This window comes from Manacus candei, unplaced genomic scaffold (assembly GCF_025592945.1).
Source record: "Manacus candei isolate 608988 ecotype Guabito, Panama unplaced genomic scaffold, ASM2559294v1 h1tg000011l, whole genome shotgun sequence".
NCBI lineage: Eukaryota > Metazoa > Chordata > Aves > Passeriformes > Pipridae > Manacus > Manacus candei.
Window position 1 is genome coordinate 1,917,662 of NW_026138059.1, and position 15,263 is coordinate 1,932,924.

Consider the following 15,263-nt stretch of genomic DNA (forward strand, 5'->3'; position numbering starts at 1 on the left):
CATTCATTACCCCCGGACGGAGGAAGCAAGGTCAGCTCAGCAGCAATCTCCTGCTGTAAATTTGCGAGAGGAACAACACGCCAGCAAAAGCGCACATTAAGCAACACCGCGGCAGTGGGACGCTGCCTCCTCCAGCCCCACGGGCCCTACTGACAGCGTAATACCCCACGCTGGGGAGAACCCCGAGTGCCGGGAGGGACGCCGCGGGGCGAAGAACAAAGTTATTCAGCGTGTCCATGAGCACGGATGGCTTCCAGAGGGAGGGTCCCTGTCCCGGGACCATGTGACGGTGTTGGTAAACACAGCCCACACCGGCCGCGGGCGCCCGGGGCCGCCGCCAAGGCCCCGCCGCCGGCAGCTGCTCCCGTCGCCGCGGCAACGCCGGGACAATGGGCTGGAAATCCAGCCGGCGTGGAGCGAGAGGGCCCTACGGAGGGAGAGCGCCCACCCACACTCCCCCTCCCCCTCCAAAAAAAATGTGCACCCTAAAATACACAAAAAGGCACAGAAAAAGGCGTTACATCCCACAGCACCCCTCCAGGCTCCATTTTGGTCCTGCCTCCTCAGCCACCCAGGTACTGACCCCAGTAAAGGCCAGGTGATACCGCGTTAAAATAATGGCAGCTGGATGTGAGTGGACATTTGTTGAGTCTCTCCTGTCACAATTTTAGATCTCCATCATCATACAACCATAGAAGAGTTACAGTTGGAAAAGACCTCTAAGATCATCAAATCCAACTGTTGACCCATCACTACCATGTTCACCACTAAATCAAGTAACTAAGTGCCACATGCTTTTTTGAATGCTTCCAGGGGCAGTGATTCCAACACTTCCCTGGGTCTAGGTGTCAGAAAGTAGACTTCAGTTTGTACCTCATCATTCTGGGAGATGGAGGGGTTTCTGTCCCTACCTGGGGACAGTCCTCTCAGTTTTACACCTGATTCTGCTTTCAAATGTAACTATTCTCCCCACATCCTCCCAAGAAAAGGCATGGATTTAACACACCTTGAAACCCTCTTGACAAGTAACTGAGCTGTCCCTGAGGTTGCTTGACTGCAGAATGCAAAGGCAGCTTCTCTCACATGCACTTGCAGCTGGAAGAATTTCTCCCACTTTTAAGACCTCTACAGCTGTGCACAAACAAGGAAATCTTTATAAGAGGAGTGGACACAGTCATAAACTTGAACAAATACAGCAGCAGTCTCTATACACAAATAAAACCCCCTATCCTCTCCTATTAAGTCCAACACTAATTTACTGAAGCATTTTCCCATCAAGCTGAAGTATTTTCCTACATCATTTCACCCTGATGACAAACCCTACTCACCATTCAGACAGCAAGTTTGGATTTTGGGGAAACTTTATAGAGAAAAGAAGCACTTCCCTGGAATACAGTCATATCTTCAGCCTACAAAGTCTTCAGAAAACACAGATTCTTATAACACAGCCCTTTTTCCATGCAAAATGATGCCTTTGGGACCAATGTCTCTTCTTGTACAAGTTCTCTGTGGAATATCTCACTACTTTTAGGAGCAATTGATTTTTATTACACAGCCAAGAAACATTCATGCTTTCCTCAAAACCTCTTGAGAATCGGTTCCCCAGCAGAAATGTGTGTCCTTATATAACTACACTGAGTTACCAAGTGTCTCTAAACTAATTGTGTGTCACAAAGTACAAATATTCTTGTGTGATGATAAAAGACCATATGGAATTGTCTACTCCTTTTCTGCAGGAATGTGTGCATGTGTGTATGCAAGATGACATGAGTTTACCCTAAGGCATGGGGGGAAGTAATTACGTAAAATATTCCAAATGCCAGGTATGTCATCCCTATTGGTAATATGTCATGTGTAGCCCTGTGAAGATACAAATGAGAGATAGATCTTTTGAGTTTGATATAATATATGTGCAATGAATATGTATTATGACTATGATTTATAAAATGTAGTAATGCTCTTAGGAATGTTCTGGACTGAACAAACTTCACTGTCTGCAGAAAAAAGTGCTAATCAAGAGATACCATGCACAGGTCACTGCACAGAATCTTTCAATTGGGCAAGTAATTCATTGACTATATGTCCATTTTACATCTGAGACCCAATTCTGAAAAAAATGGAAGGAATAAGGTAAGATGTTACAGCCTTGTCTGGCTGCATTCCTGTTGCATAAAAGAACCAAAAAGAATGAGGAAGACAGCTCCAGAGCAATGCAGGGAAAAAGAGACAGAGCTGAAGGGCAAAACCGGAGGCTGGATTTCATACCTGGCTCTGTATGTTAAATGGGACCAGAAAATGTCCAAATGCCAGGACAGCAGGAGACATCCTTTGACCTTGGAAAAACTCTTACTGGCACCACACATGAGTATGAGCTGCAATTAACAAAGTTACTTGTTGTAAAAAAAAATCTGTTAAAAGACATCTAAATTTGGGTGGGTCTGGTTGCTGTAAAAATATCTTAAAGACTGAAATTGAAAGACTCTGTCCCTTAGGGCATGAAAATTTTTGGTAATATTTATTACAGTAATTTCAGTGGACTATCTCTGGACCCAAGTCAAAAACTAGCATGACATGGCAGCTACGCCCCCTTACCTCCACATCCAGCCTCCTTACTGGGAGTGCTCTCTATCCAAGCTGTCCTAGACCACTATCCCTGTCAAAGCCCTGCCAGGATGCATGCTGGCCATGTAACTGTGGGGACAATCTCAGGCCACTGCCAATGTCAGCGCCCTGGGCCTCTTGCTAGCTCATACATAATCTGACAGATCCAAAAGCTAAATCAATGGGGCTTTGGTGGGAACTGGGATAGGCTCAGTTGGTCTTTCCCTGGTTAATTTTTTTAATTACATTCTTAATTTCTGCACGTCTAATTATTTGTAGTACAATAACAACATTACGAAGAGAAAGGAAAAAGAAATAGGATTAAGAAGTTCAAAGCAAACCAAAAACTCTTGCATTTCTGAAAATGTATAAACCAGACCTTTCTGTCAGGGCGCAATCATGCTCTCTGCATCTAGACAAGACGACTATTGTATCCAGGGCTGAGTCCATGGAAATACGTCTGGGCTTCACATCTCAGCTGAGAAACTGAAGAGACTATTGGGAAACTCACAACTTTAGTGCAGAAAATTCAGGATTGGTCATAGTCTGAAGAAGGTTTTTAAAGCTATTTTGTTTCTTTGAAAGAAAATCGGGGAAGAAAGACAATAGGATAGGAGGAGGGAAAGTTTGAGCACAGGATTGGGAACAAAACGCTTCTACTTTGAAGCCATGATATCTTATTCTTCAGTAGCTCGGCACAAGTCAGTAGGTCGTTCTACCTTGCCTGTCTCCCTCAGTGCAGGAGGAAGCAGAACACTGTGCAGCATTGGACAATCTGAAATACCAAGGAAGCTTGTCCATGGAATAGTATGCATGACTCCAACATGGTCAGTGGAACATCACAGATTTACTGCAGGCCTACAGTCTAGTGTGAGAGGCCCTAAAAATGTTGTTCTGCTTGGGTATGGGGATGTGTGCTGGTTTAAAAGTTAACCAGCAGGGGGAATGAACTCAACTCAAAGGAGAGATTATAAATCAGAATAACAATTTATTAAAATAATACAGTAAGTACAATAATACAAACAAACAATTGGTCTCAACCCACAAAAACCCAAATGTATAACCCAGTGCCCTGGGGCATGAACAAAGTGGTGCTCCTTGGGCCCTGTTTGAGTCTAAAGTAAAGGGAGAGGGGAAGAACCTGCTGGTGGGAGAGCTGCTGCAGTCTGGCCAGAACTGGTGATCGCAGTCCAGTGATGGTCTAAGTCTGGTTGAGAGCGATGAGATGCAGCCGCCCTCTGGATCCCACGAGTGGGTTGAAAAATGTTCCAAAACTCCAAGATTATATATCCTCCAGTTCAGGCAGGAATGCTTGGTACTCCCCTCAGGGCGGGGAGTTTCACAAAGGGTGTGAGGACAGAAACATCCTCCTATCTCACAGGCCTCTTAACACCTAGTTTATAGCCTGAGGAGTCAGGCTCTATGGGCAGAGGGTGCGAATAGTCTATTGACAACAATAGTCTAGTTTCTGGGAAATGACATGGAAGGCTATAGAATACACAGTGTTGGGTTACACCCACCATGATGAACTGATCTCAGCTGTCCTAACTAGGACAGGATGTACATGTAAAAGTTTTTGGTAAAACCTGCATTACATTACCTATTTAGGTGGAGGAAAATAGTAACACTGCCTTCCCCAAAGAAACAGCTCCCAGCAATTTGGGACCTGATCCTTAATCCAATAAAGTAAAAAATGTTCCTGCTGTTTCATTTGTCGCAGGTACTTGGTATTATTTTTGTTACTGTCCAATTGTTTTTAATTCTTTTACAATCTTTCTACTCTCTTACCCTGGTTCATTTGTCAATACTTTACATGTAACACTCCTAGTAACATAGCACAATAAAAATCAAAATATACTGACTGGGCTTTACTTAGAATAGGAAACAGATGGGATATTTTTCACCATGTTTGAAAAATCAACACATTTCCCTTGTAGTATCTGAAAACTAGCATTATTCTCATTTTACAGTTTATGCAAGAAATAGACATTAACTCAATAGCTTTGATGAAGCATCTGTAGCTCTGTGAGGTGAGTCTTGCTTTGCATGTCCTGAATTGCACGCCATTCACTGAGGAAGTGAATCCAGATTTTTTCAAGATTCCACTGTAAAGACTGCAATATCATTAGTTAGTTTGAGTCAAGCAATTTCAAATGACATTTCCAGCTTTTGTTTTCTTACTTAGTTTAATTTTGCTTTCTTCCTCTACAAAACTAAGCCCAGTATAACATGAGGATAAAATCATAAAGCTTACCTAATTAGTACTGCTTTACACTTGTATGAACACTGCAGATACTGAACATTAGGCAAATTACTAATACAACAATGGAGAAGTTCTTTCTGTGGCACAAGATTTCTCTGGGAATGTTATTTTATTGTATTTCATTTAGTGCTTGTTTGTTTAAGGAGGAAGAACAGACATAGCTGTATTTCAGTTTGATTCAGCAAGCATTCTGGCCTCAGTCCAGCAAATCATTTAAGCATGTGCTTAAATTTAATGAAATGAAATTCAAGTTCATAGTACTGCCTATGTATTTAACATACAGCATGGGCTTAAGCGCTTTATACAAAGCAGAACCAAAATGATGAAAAACTTTAAAAATAAGGCCCATGCATTTTTACACACCTTTTTTAAAAAGACTAATACTGTTAAAAAGAATATTTTCCACTGCCTATGCAATGAAAACTCTGTGTAGTACCCCCTGACTGCCCCCCAAACACCAACTGATTTTTCTTGATCTGACAATCTGACAGCTATATCCTGTGTAACTGCTAGTCTAACTCTTTTAAAAAATATCCTATTAAGTGGAAGCTTTGCCTGGGCAAGGTATGCAGAAATGAGTCACAGGGAGTATATGGAATTTTCTCAGGACTTAGGGCTGTGCCTGTTGTAGCTAAAGGCTAAATCTCCGGTGGAACTCAGTAGTGTTCCTCTGAGTACATGCACTTTCCATACCAATCTCTGTGTTAGTGGGAAACATAAAACCAACATGAAAGTCATGCTGAAACACACCACAAAGAAAGGTGTGTTCTTAGCTTGAGTTACCTAACCCAGGCTAGATAATTTAAACTGCGGTTGCACAGCAATTTAAACCAATCTAACTACTGACTGCCAGGGAGGGTGGAACCGCATCAGCCAGAAGTTAGGTGAGCAGCAGCCACTGCCACCCCTCAGCCCTGGCCTTGACCAGCAACCAAGACAGACAAGGCAATTGGAGTTAGCTAATACAGAACATGAAATATTAACAGTGGTAAAGCTCCTACTGCTTTAACCTGTCAGTGTATAGATATGACTGATTTTTTGTGCATTTTTGCAATGTAGACAGACCTGGAGAACCTTGTCACAGACACAGAAACTCAGTAGAGCTGACTGCTGTCCACAATAGAGGAAAGCACAGTTCCTTCCTCTGAAGGTTAACAATCCATGTGTTATATTTCCACTGTATAGGCCCTTAACTCTTAGCCAAAGGGAAAAAAAAAATCAAAAACGGCCTTACTATTTATGAGAAGCTCTCAGTTAAAAACAAACAAACAAACAAACAAACTGTTTTGTTTTCCAGGTTATATGCCTAGGAATTTATTTGTTTGCATGTTTATTTGTTTGTTTCTGCCAAGAGCAGAAACAATGTCTTGAATTATTCTGCAGTGAATCAATCTCTTTTCAACAGAAGCATTAAAACCCTCTTGGTTTCATTCGTTAACAGAATAATGCATATGTTGTTCTTGGTAGTGTTTGTTTGAATTATAACTTCATGGAGTTCAGAACAAAGCTAGTGTGGTTGCATGAACCTGCTCAAAATTCTCAAAATCCATTTTAGATTGTTTCTGCTACAAGAACTGATTAGGCATAACAGTTTTCTGAAAAATATACAAGTTTTTCTGCTACTACATTTTTCTTGCCATCTCCAGTCACTGCTTGCCAAAAATAATTTTAAATGGCTACTGCCCTGCATTTTTAGCATGTCAAAAAAAAGTGAGGAAACAGTTATGCTCTGATCAATGAACAGAGCATGAGTTAATCATACATATTCTCTCAGCTATCCTCATGCCTTTATACTAGAGAAAAAGTATTTTTCAAACTTATCACTTGTTTAGTGTAGACTTAAAGAACATCCCCTTGCATTTTACAGAATATAGAAGGAGCTGAATGCCTTTGGCCAAATTTCTGTAGCTTTCACTTACAAATAAAGAGGTGTAAAGTAAGAAAGCAGAGATACGCACAGGTATATATGAGCAGATGCTGGCCTTGATTTTTTTAAATAATCTTACATTGCCCCATGTATCTGAAGGTTTAGTGGCATTTTCATTGATAAAGGTGGGCACAGATTTGCTTCTCTTGCATTCTCTTGTATTTTAATTTTCATTTCTGAAGGCTGACTTCAACACTAGGTTTCTCTGCACAGAGGTGTAGTCTCTGGGGACAGAGGGAAGGGGAAAGAGTTACAAGATGCAAATCTTATACATGGTCATATAAAGTTGTTCAAGAAGTCTGTTCCTATGCAGAATTCTGTAGAGAAGAAAACAGGCATTATAAGCCCCAAGGCACTCCTCTGTGCTTCCTAGTGCAGAATGTCTATCCCTTAGGCTTACAGGAACACCCATAACCAGGAGAAAAGATTTATCCCAGCATTGAAAGACTCTAGTGTTAAGAAATGGAAAACACATTAGAAATATGTGTTAACCCCAACTGGAAAACCTAAGCAACTCATTTTACTTCCACCCAATGAAACCTTCAAGGGAACTTGTGCTGGTTTATGTTCAGGTATCTGCATTTGGATCTCCACCTTATCTTTCTGGATAAGTCTTGAGGTCCAATTCAGTATAAGGGTGAAGTGAGGCAATGTTCTAGGTGTTTGCATGTTGGATTTTGCTTTGTTTTCTAACAGCTGTCTGGAGATTGTTGGTTCTCTTTCATCTTCTCTTCTCTGATTACATTTATTATATTCCAGAAAGATAGAAAAACACCTAGTTCTATCCTAACCTGAAAATTAAGAGCAGGAGATGAGGATTAGGGCAGATAATTTGTTTAGTTTTGATCTAAGGCAGATCAAAACCAAACAAAATATTTGAGCCCTGAGAAATTAATGTACTGACTCTCAAAATTCCCTCATCCACTCAAATCTTCTCCTCTGGACTAGAGCTAAAATACCTTAGCACTGAGCTAGAAGAAATTGTCTGGGTTTATACCTTCCTTTCACTCTCTTGCAGTTTCCTGTAGGTCATTGAGCTGTAAAGCAACCTCTCTGGTCTGTGTGACCCAGGAAATTGCAAATATTTTCAGCTGTGTCAGGTTCTGCATATGCAAGTTAGGAGGTTCAAAGGGAAGTTTAATTGACACTAATCCTCATCTTGACTTTTGCTCACCTCCTCCTCTTTTCCCACTAAGTCTTCCCACCTCAAAGCCACAGAAGCTTTACAATTTTTCTTATAAAAATATATATATATAACCCTTTGGCAATCTCTTAATGCCCTTTTATTAAATCCCTTAAGTCTTTTTATTAAGTCCAGGGTAATTAAAATGATTATAAACCTCTCTTGAGAGATTATACCCTTTAATCACAGTGCATATTTGCTGAAATATAGGTGACAATTGTGGTATATCAAATATAAAAATACTTTCTGCAAAGATGTTTAATAACAATTTTTAAAACTAAGATCTTGATTAAGGGGGTTTAGGGCATTAAATATCATATCTACGTGTGGTCACAATGAAACACTGAGGGACTTCAAATACTTTTCCAGATATACAATGGCACAGTTATAATCAAGTTTCTCAATTTATTTCAACTCTAGCTCCTCAAATGGCATAATCCATTGACTCCCAAGGTGCTACACTGCTTTATAGCAGCTCAGTTTTCCCGGCAACCAGAACAAATGCACAAGTAAAATCCCTTCTTGGGTCATTATTCCCCAGCCAACGAAAGGAAAAACAGGGACTTTTCTTCTGGAGTGAGCTTGGATCTCCTGTCTGGGAGCAGAAGTGATAATGCACACAGCATAGACCAAAGACACTCTTACACAGTTGTAGAGTGACACAGATCAGTACAGGAAGTATTTATTGACTCTGATGCTTGCTGGACTGATTCCTAAAAGTTAAAAATTAAAGAGTTCTGATAAGAAATAAACTAGCCATCCAATATTTGTTTTATTTTATTGTCATTTATTATTAACAATGAAGAAAAACTTTTACATGGTTTTTTTAATGTAAATTTAAAAAATTTCCAGTAGGATAGATGGCCAGATGCCTTACTCTTGACCACTTCTAATTAGTATTTATTTTCACTGGTGTTTACATAACCAAAGTTTCCAGTTTATTGCATACTGTCAACACCAGAAACAGAAACGAAAGGTATAATTTTCCTTACCAAAGGAGTTCATGGTAACTTAACTGCTCCTAGGTTAATAGTGAATGGGAAAAAATATAAAATACAACACAATTTAACTTGGCATACCTACAGTTTTCATTTAAAAGTCTTAGAAGGTCTGGAATTCTTACTTTATACACTCCTACTGAAGTCAACAGACCTATAGCTACTCAGCAAGTGTTCAGCAACTCACAGAATGGAACTCTGTATTTTAGAATTAAATAAAAAAATACATTGAGACATAATCGAGACTAGTAGGAGAGATGAGACTGTAAAGCATAAAAAAAGATGTGACTCATTTAAGTGCCTGAATGAAAGGAGGAATTAGCATAGAGTGATATGGAACAGTTATTGAAGACCAAAGGAGCTGTGAAAAGAAATTATTTTTTTAAAGAAACAAAGAAATATAAGAACTACTGGACTAAGATTGTAGAAACAAGTGAAGGGAAACACTGAAATGGTTAGAATTATAAGAGGTCTAATAACAGATCTAGATGTAAAAGTTCCTAGTCATTTTTCTAAATGTTCATCTACTTTCTAGTTTTCTCCTGTGGGATTGTTGGTTTTTTTACATTGAAAAAAAAGTGATATGTGCTATCATTTAATTTAATTTAGAATGTTGTCAGTATATCACCATCTGAAATGTATCAACATGCCCCGTAAATGAGCTTTGTGTAGGAGTGAGAAGGAGAAAATAAGGTCCTGCCCACCATGCAATATGGTAACACGAGAGATGTTTTAGGGAATTTTATCAGTAGTGCAAGCAATTTTCTGGCAATGATGAATATTGCTATACATTGATGATAAACAGGACTTGTGAAAGGATAAAAGAAATCCAAGGATGCTGAAGATATGGAGATGCTATAGTAGACGATGAAAGGAAAAAGGATATTCAGTGTTGCAGGAAAGATGAACTAGACAGAACTGGGTTTAAGATTACTTGACTAGTTCAAGAAAGACGTTTAGGATGTATAAGTGAAATAAAATGAGTGGAAGACAGGAGTAGTAGGAGTCAACTTGTAGTTTAAGGCATTGATGTTAATTGGGTGTTAATAGATGTTTATATATTCACTATATACCTGGAGTTCCTTCTATAGCCAGTGGAGAGATAATCAATACAGAGAACTGAACCTTGAGAATTAATCCAGTTCATCCTAAAATAGACATCTACACTGAATCCTTCTCCAGACTCCACTGACTAAAATAGCACCAATGTATCATGCTTTCAGTTAGATATCTACAAACAGACATCCAGATTTAGGTATCTTAAACTGAACCCCACCTTAGACACCTACAATGTTGGTACCCCAATCTGGTCACCCAAGGCTTCTCTGTAATCCACAACAAGAATGAGTACTTCCAGGGTGAGATTAATTTGTGTTATTTTCAATATTTATTTAAGGATAAAATTAATTGTGCACTAAAAAGACCTGTTTTCTTTATTGACTAAAGAGAGTTGATATTTGGTCAGATGAATCCCCCTTGCCTCTGCATGGCTACTCAGCTAAGGGAAGCAAAAGAAAAGTAATAAATCAGATCAGCATAAAAATCTTTAAATGCTGAAGATAATAAAAATTACTGAAATACATTACATCACTACATACCTTCACTAGCAGCATTAGCATATATTTGAAAGAAGTGTTCATAAAGATATGGCTTCACAATGCTATGATATGTCTAATATTATCTTGTACACCTGAGAAATAATACATCAGAGTTGAAGCACATTGTGGTTTACCCAGGCTTGTTTGGCCTGAAGTAGAGCTTTTAGAGAAATGTTTGTAATCATAATTATTAAGGATGTGACTCAGGAATGTTGCCTTGGAACCCTGACCAAAACTAACCATTGTATGAGAAAATGAGAAGCAAGAAGGCCTCAGAAACACAGTTTACCCTACATTTTTGATGACCCAAGTTCTAGATGAAACTGAGCATTGTTGAATCATAGAATCATAGAATCAGCCAAGTTGGAAGGGACCTTTGAGATCATGAAGTCCAACCTTTGATCTGCTACTGATGCAGTTACTAGATCATGGCACTGACTGCCACATCCAGTCTCATCTTAAAAACCTCCAGGGATGGAGAATCCACCACTTCCCTGGGCAGCCCATTCCAATGCCTGATTACCCTCTCTGTAAAGAATTTCTTCCTAATGTCTAACCTAAACCGCCCCTGGCAGAGTTTAAGACCGTGCCTTCTTGTCTTACTGCTGGTTGCCTGGGAGAAGAGACCAACCCCCACCTGGCTACAACCTCCTCTCAGGGAGTTGTAGAGAGTGATGAGGTCTCCCCTGAGCCTCCTCTTCTCCAGGCTGAACAGCCCCAGCTCCCTCAGCCTCTCCTCATAGGACTTGTGCTCAAGTCCCTTCACCAGCCTCATTGCTCTTCTCTGGACCTGCTCCAGCAGCTCAATATCCTTCCTGAACTGAGGGGCCCAGAACTGGACACAGCACTCCAGGTGTGGCCTCACCAGCACTGGGTACAGGGGAAGAATCACTTCCCTGAACTTGTCCAAACTGCTCCTGATCCAGGCCAGGATGCCATTGGCCTTCTTGGCCACCTGGGCACACTGCTGGCTCATGTTCAGCTTCCTGTCAATCCAAATTCCCACATCCCTTTCTGCCTGGCTGCTCTCCAGCCACTCTGTGTCCAGCCTGTAGCACTGCAGGGGGTTGTTGTGGCCAAAGTGCAGGACCCAGCACTTGGCCTTGTTGAACCTCATCCCGTTGGAATCAGCCCAACTCTCCAACCTGTCCAGGTCCCTCTGCAGAGCCCTCCTGCCTTCCAGCTGATCGACAGTCCCCCCAGCTTGATGCCATCTGCAAATTTTCTGATGGTGGACTCAATCCCCTCATCTAAATCATCAATAAAGATATTAAACAGGACTGGGCCCAACACTGATCCCTGGGGGACACCACTAGTGACCGACTGCCAACTGGATGCAGCACCATTTACCACCACTGTCTGGGCCCGTCCCTCCAGCCAGTTCCTAACCCAGCACAGAGTGCTTTCCTGTTAGACTTTGTTTTACACTAAGAATTTTCTATGTCTTACTTAAGAGTACATGCAATTCTAAAGTGATCAACCAAACATGTTCCAAATTTCTTGGAGTGGAGAAATATCAACCATGAACCTCTAAACATCTGTTTAAAAATAAAAAGGCATTACCACTTCCAAGGACAGGCTGTTCTATGTCACCATTCTCATTTTAGCACCTGATTTAGTAATGTAAATATTATCTTCTAGCTCTGTGGGACCAAATTCTGAGGGTGACTGAACAGTGCAATTTCCTTTCTGCAACATTGTTCCTTTCCGACCATTTGCTAAAAAAAAAAAAAAAAAATAAAGTGTCAAATTGCTCCAAAAAGAATAACGTGCCAAATCTAATGACAGTTTTAGAAGATAGAGATAATTTCTATACTAAAAAGCAAATTCATACAGTATTTCAGGGATGGTTTAAGATCGATCTTAGGAATTTAAAAAAAGAAATTATCTAAGTGGTTTTAAAAATGTTTTATGACAATTCCCAGCTACTAGCCAACACTGAACAGTGTATATGATATTGGATATTTCCTTCATCTCCTACACCGTGAGTCACAGTATTAATTACATACTAGAATTAAATTGATTACAATATTAATTACAATATACTTTTTATTAAATCTATATCATATTGAAGAAACAAGGTTATGTCTAAAGTAATTGCCATGTATTGCAGAAGAAAAATACTACTTGTATACAGATACTAAAAATATCCATCCAAATAATATTCTAATTACACTGATTTGTTCTGTGAGGAAGTGAAATCATTGAATGCTAAACCACTAGGTATTTATTTTTGATGGTGTTAGGAAGCAAAATGGAGATAAGTGCCATTGAAATATTTTATTAAATTGCAACTAAAATATCTATGCCAATTAATTGAACTATACATTCATCTACTGCTTTATTCTAAGTAACAAATCTATTAACTTGCAGTTTTCTCCAGATCATTGCTTTAAATTTCATATGGTAAGTAAGATCAGCTATGGATCAAGAAACCTGATGGTTCCCAGCAGCAATAAAGCAGCCCTTAACATAGTTCATATAATCACCCCTGGCATGCTGTAATCATTCTTTCCTCAAGGTACAGAGCAGTGTTTAGGCCTGTTCCAGTTAAGAGCCCAGTGTAGATGCTCTAAACTGTCCTCTGGGAAGAACCTGCATCAGTCTGGTGACTACATAAGGAGAATTAGGAAGCTAAGCAGATAGGTGCTTAAAACTCTGTAATGCTTGTAAAGCTTGTAGATTAGAAGGTGAAACTAGACAGATGTAGACAACATGACTCATCCTACCCCTAATAGAAAACTAAGCTATATGTAGCTATTAGACAACAGGACTCTTGTTATAATTTTATAATGATTGATACAGGGTCACAATCTAACCTCAGCTTCAGACAGATAACACAGAAGACAGTTCCTCTCCCTAAATGCATGCAGTATACAAGATAGCTGTAAACACTTAAAGCAGAAAAATGAGGTTGGGAAACTGGGAGCACAGCCTAAGAAAAATTATATAATCTTATTTTACCGTAAAATGTAAGTGTCTCCACTTATCTAAATAATGTCAGATGGAAGCACTATAAGATGGCAAATTATATGCTCACAAATAGAGCAGTTGTAATAGCATATATGGAGGTTAACAATGATTATGCATACAAAATGTAACTCAATAGTTCAGAGATCAGTAACAAATAGGTCATAATTCAGTTATAAGTCTGATAAATTTGAAGTCTGAAAAGTTCACACACCCATTCATTTCACCATGGAGTTAAAAAAAATGCCATTAATTGTACTTACATTGTAGGTACTTTATTTTTTAATTTCTGCATTATTTAGGTGTGTCATACTGTGATCATAGATACAGGAAACAAAATATCTATGTTTGCTTTTCCTTCAAAAGGCCAAATGGACAGCCTTGTAATTTACTCAGTTAAAATGGCTTTATTTAGCAGGGTTCATAAATCAGCACTTATGGAATCCCTTGTGTGCACACAGCATGTATGTTAATCTATACATACAACACACATGCAAGGAATCTTCATGGTTCAGAGGTCGAGAATTCATTTTATCTTCCCTGAGTCAACTATTGGGTAAAAATATCAATAATCTCATCAAAAGAAGAATTTTGCCGCTAGAGGCATGAAGTTGAATGCGAATCACGGGTCTGCAGGCAGCAGAAATTACCACCTCATGCAACCCAGCAGCAAAATCCCTGGTTTACTGTGGCCAAGCCTCCATGCAAGGTCAGTACAAGCAGATAGGTAGCAAAAAAATAGTGTAGGGCAGCAGATTGAAAGGGTAGCCCAGCAGAAGTTAAATCTTGTCTTGGCACAGACCAAGGGCTCTGAATTCAGGCAATTGTTCAGGCAAAGCTGGCGCTCTGCCTGTCAATGCTCCAGGAGTAGCCAGAAGTGCTGAGAAAAAACCATTGTGTTGGCCCTACCATCAGCTTCTCTTCCATGTTTTATACCATTATTTTCCTGTGAGATTTCTGGAAGTGCTGTGTATCTCCTGTTTCTACTGAAATCCCTACTTAATTTAAAGGAGTTGTTGTGACACCTCAGATCCCTTTAAGTTTGATGGGTTTGGGTTCCTGAGACAAGAGACAGGAAAGGCGAAAAGGGAAAGGGAAAATGGACACAAGAAGTAACCCAGCTATAGATCATGTGGCATTTGGCAATGGTAGATTAAAAAGTCATTAGCTATCTCAAAATGAATATTTTAAACAAAATTACATCTTCTGATTTAAACCAGCCACAAGCCAGGAAATTCAAGCTTAAGAATGGGATCCATTTAAAGTAATTTTATTCTAGCTTGGTTTATCAGTATACTTACCAGAAGCAACTTTAATACTTCATGAAATCTCAAGCAGTCCAGCCAAGACCTGGTGATAAATTGCTCTAACAGCAGCGTGGGGGTTGAGAAATGCACTTTCCTTTGCATTCATGGCTACAGGTGACCAAGTGGTAATGACACTATTAACACATTTCACCTTTTTAAGCTCTCCCGCTGGTGTTTTACTTATACTAGTTTATGGAGGAATCATTTCACTTTGGTGTTACAAGTCCCTTGCGTCCTTAGTGGTGTTTTTAAGAAAATAAACAGAAAAGGGAAAGGAGACCATCCTCTAGGATATGTGATTTTGGATAAAACCATCTGATTCCATCAGCAAATTCTGTCTTGTCTGAAAAAAACTTGAGAATTTTTATAACAGATCAGATAAGACTAGAGATCAATTTAATTAAGTTTTCCCTTTG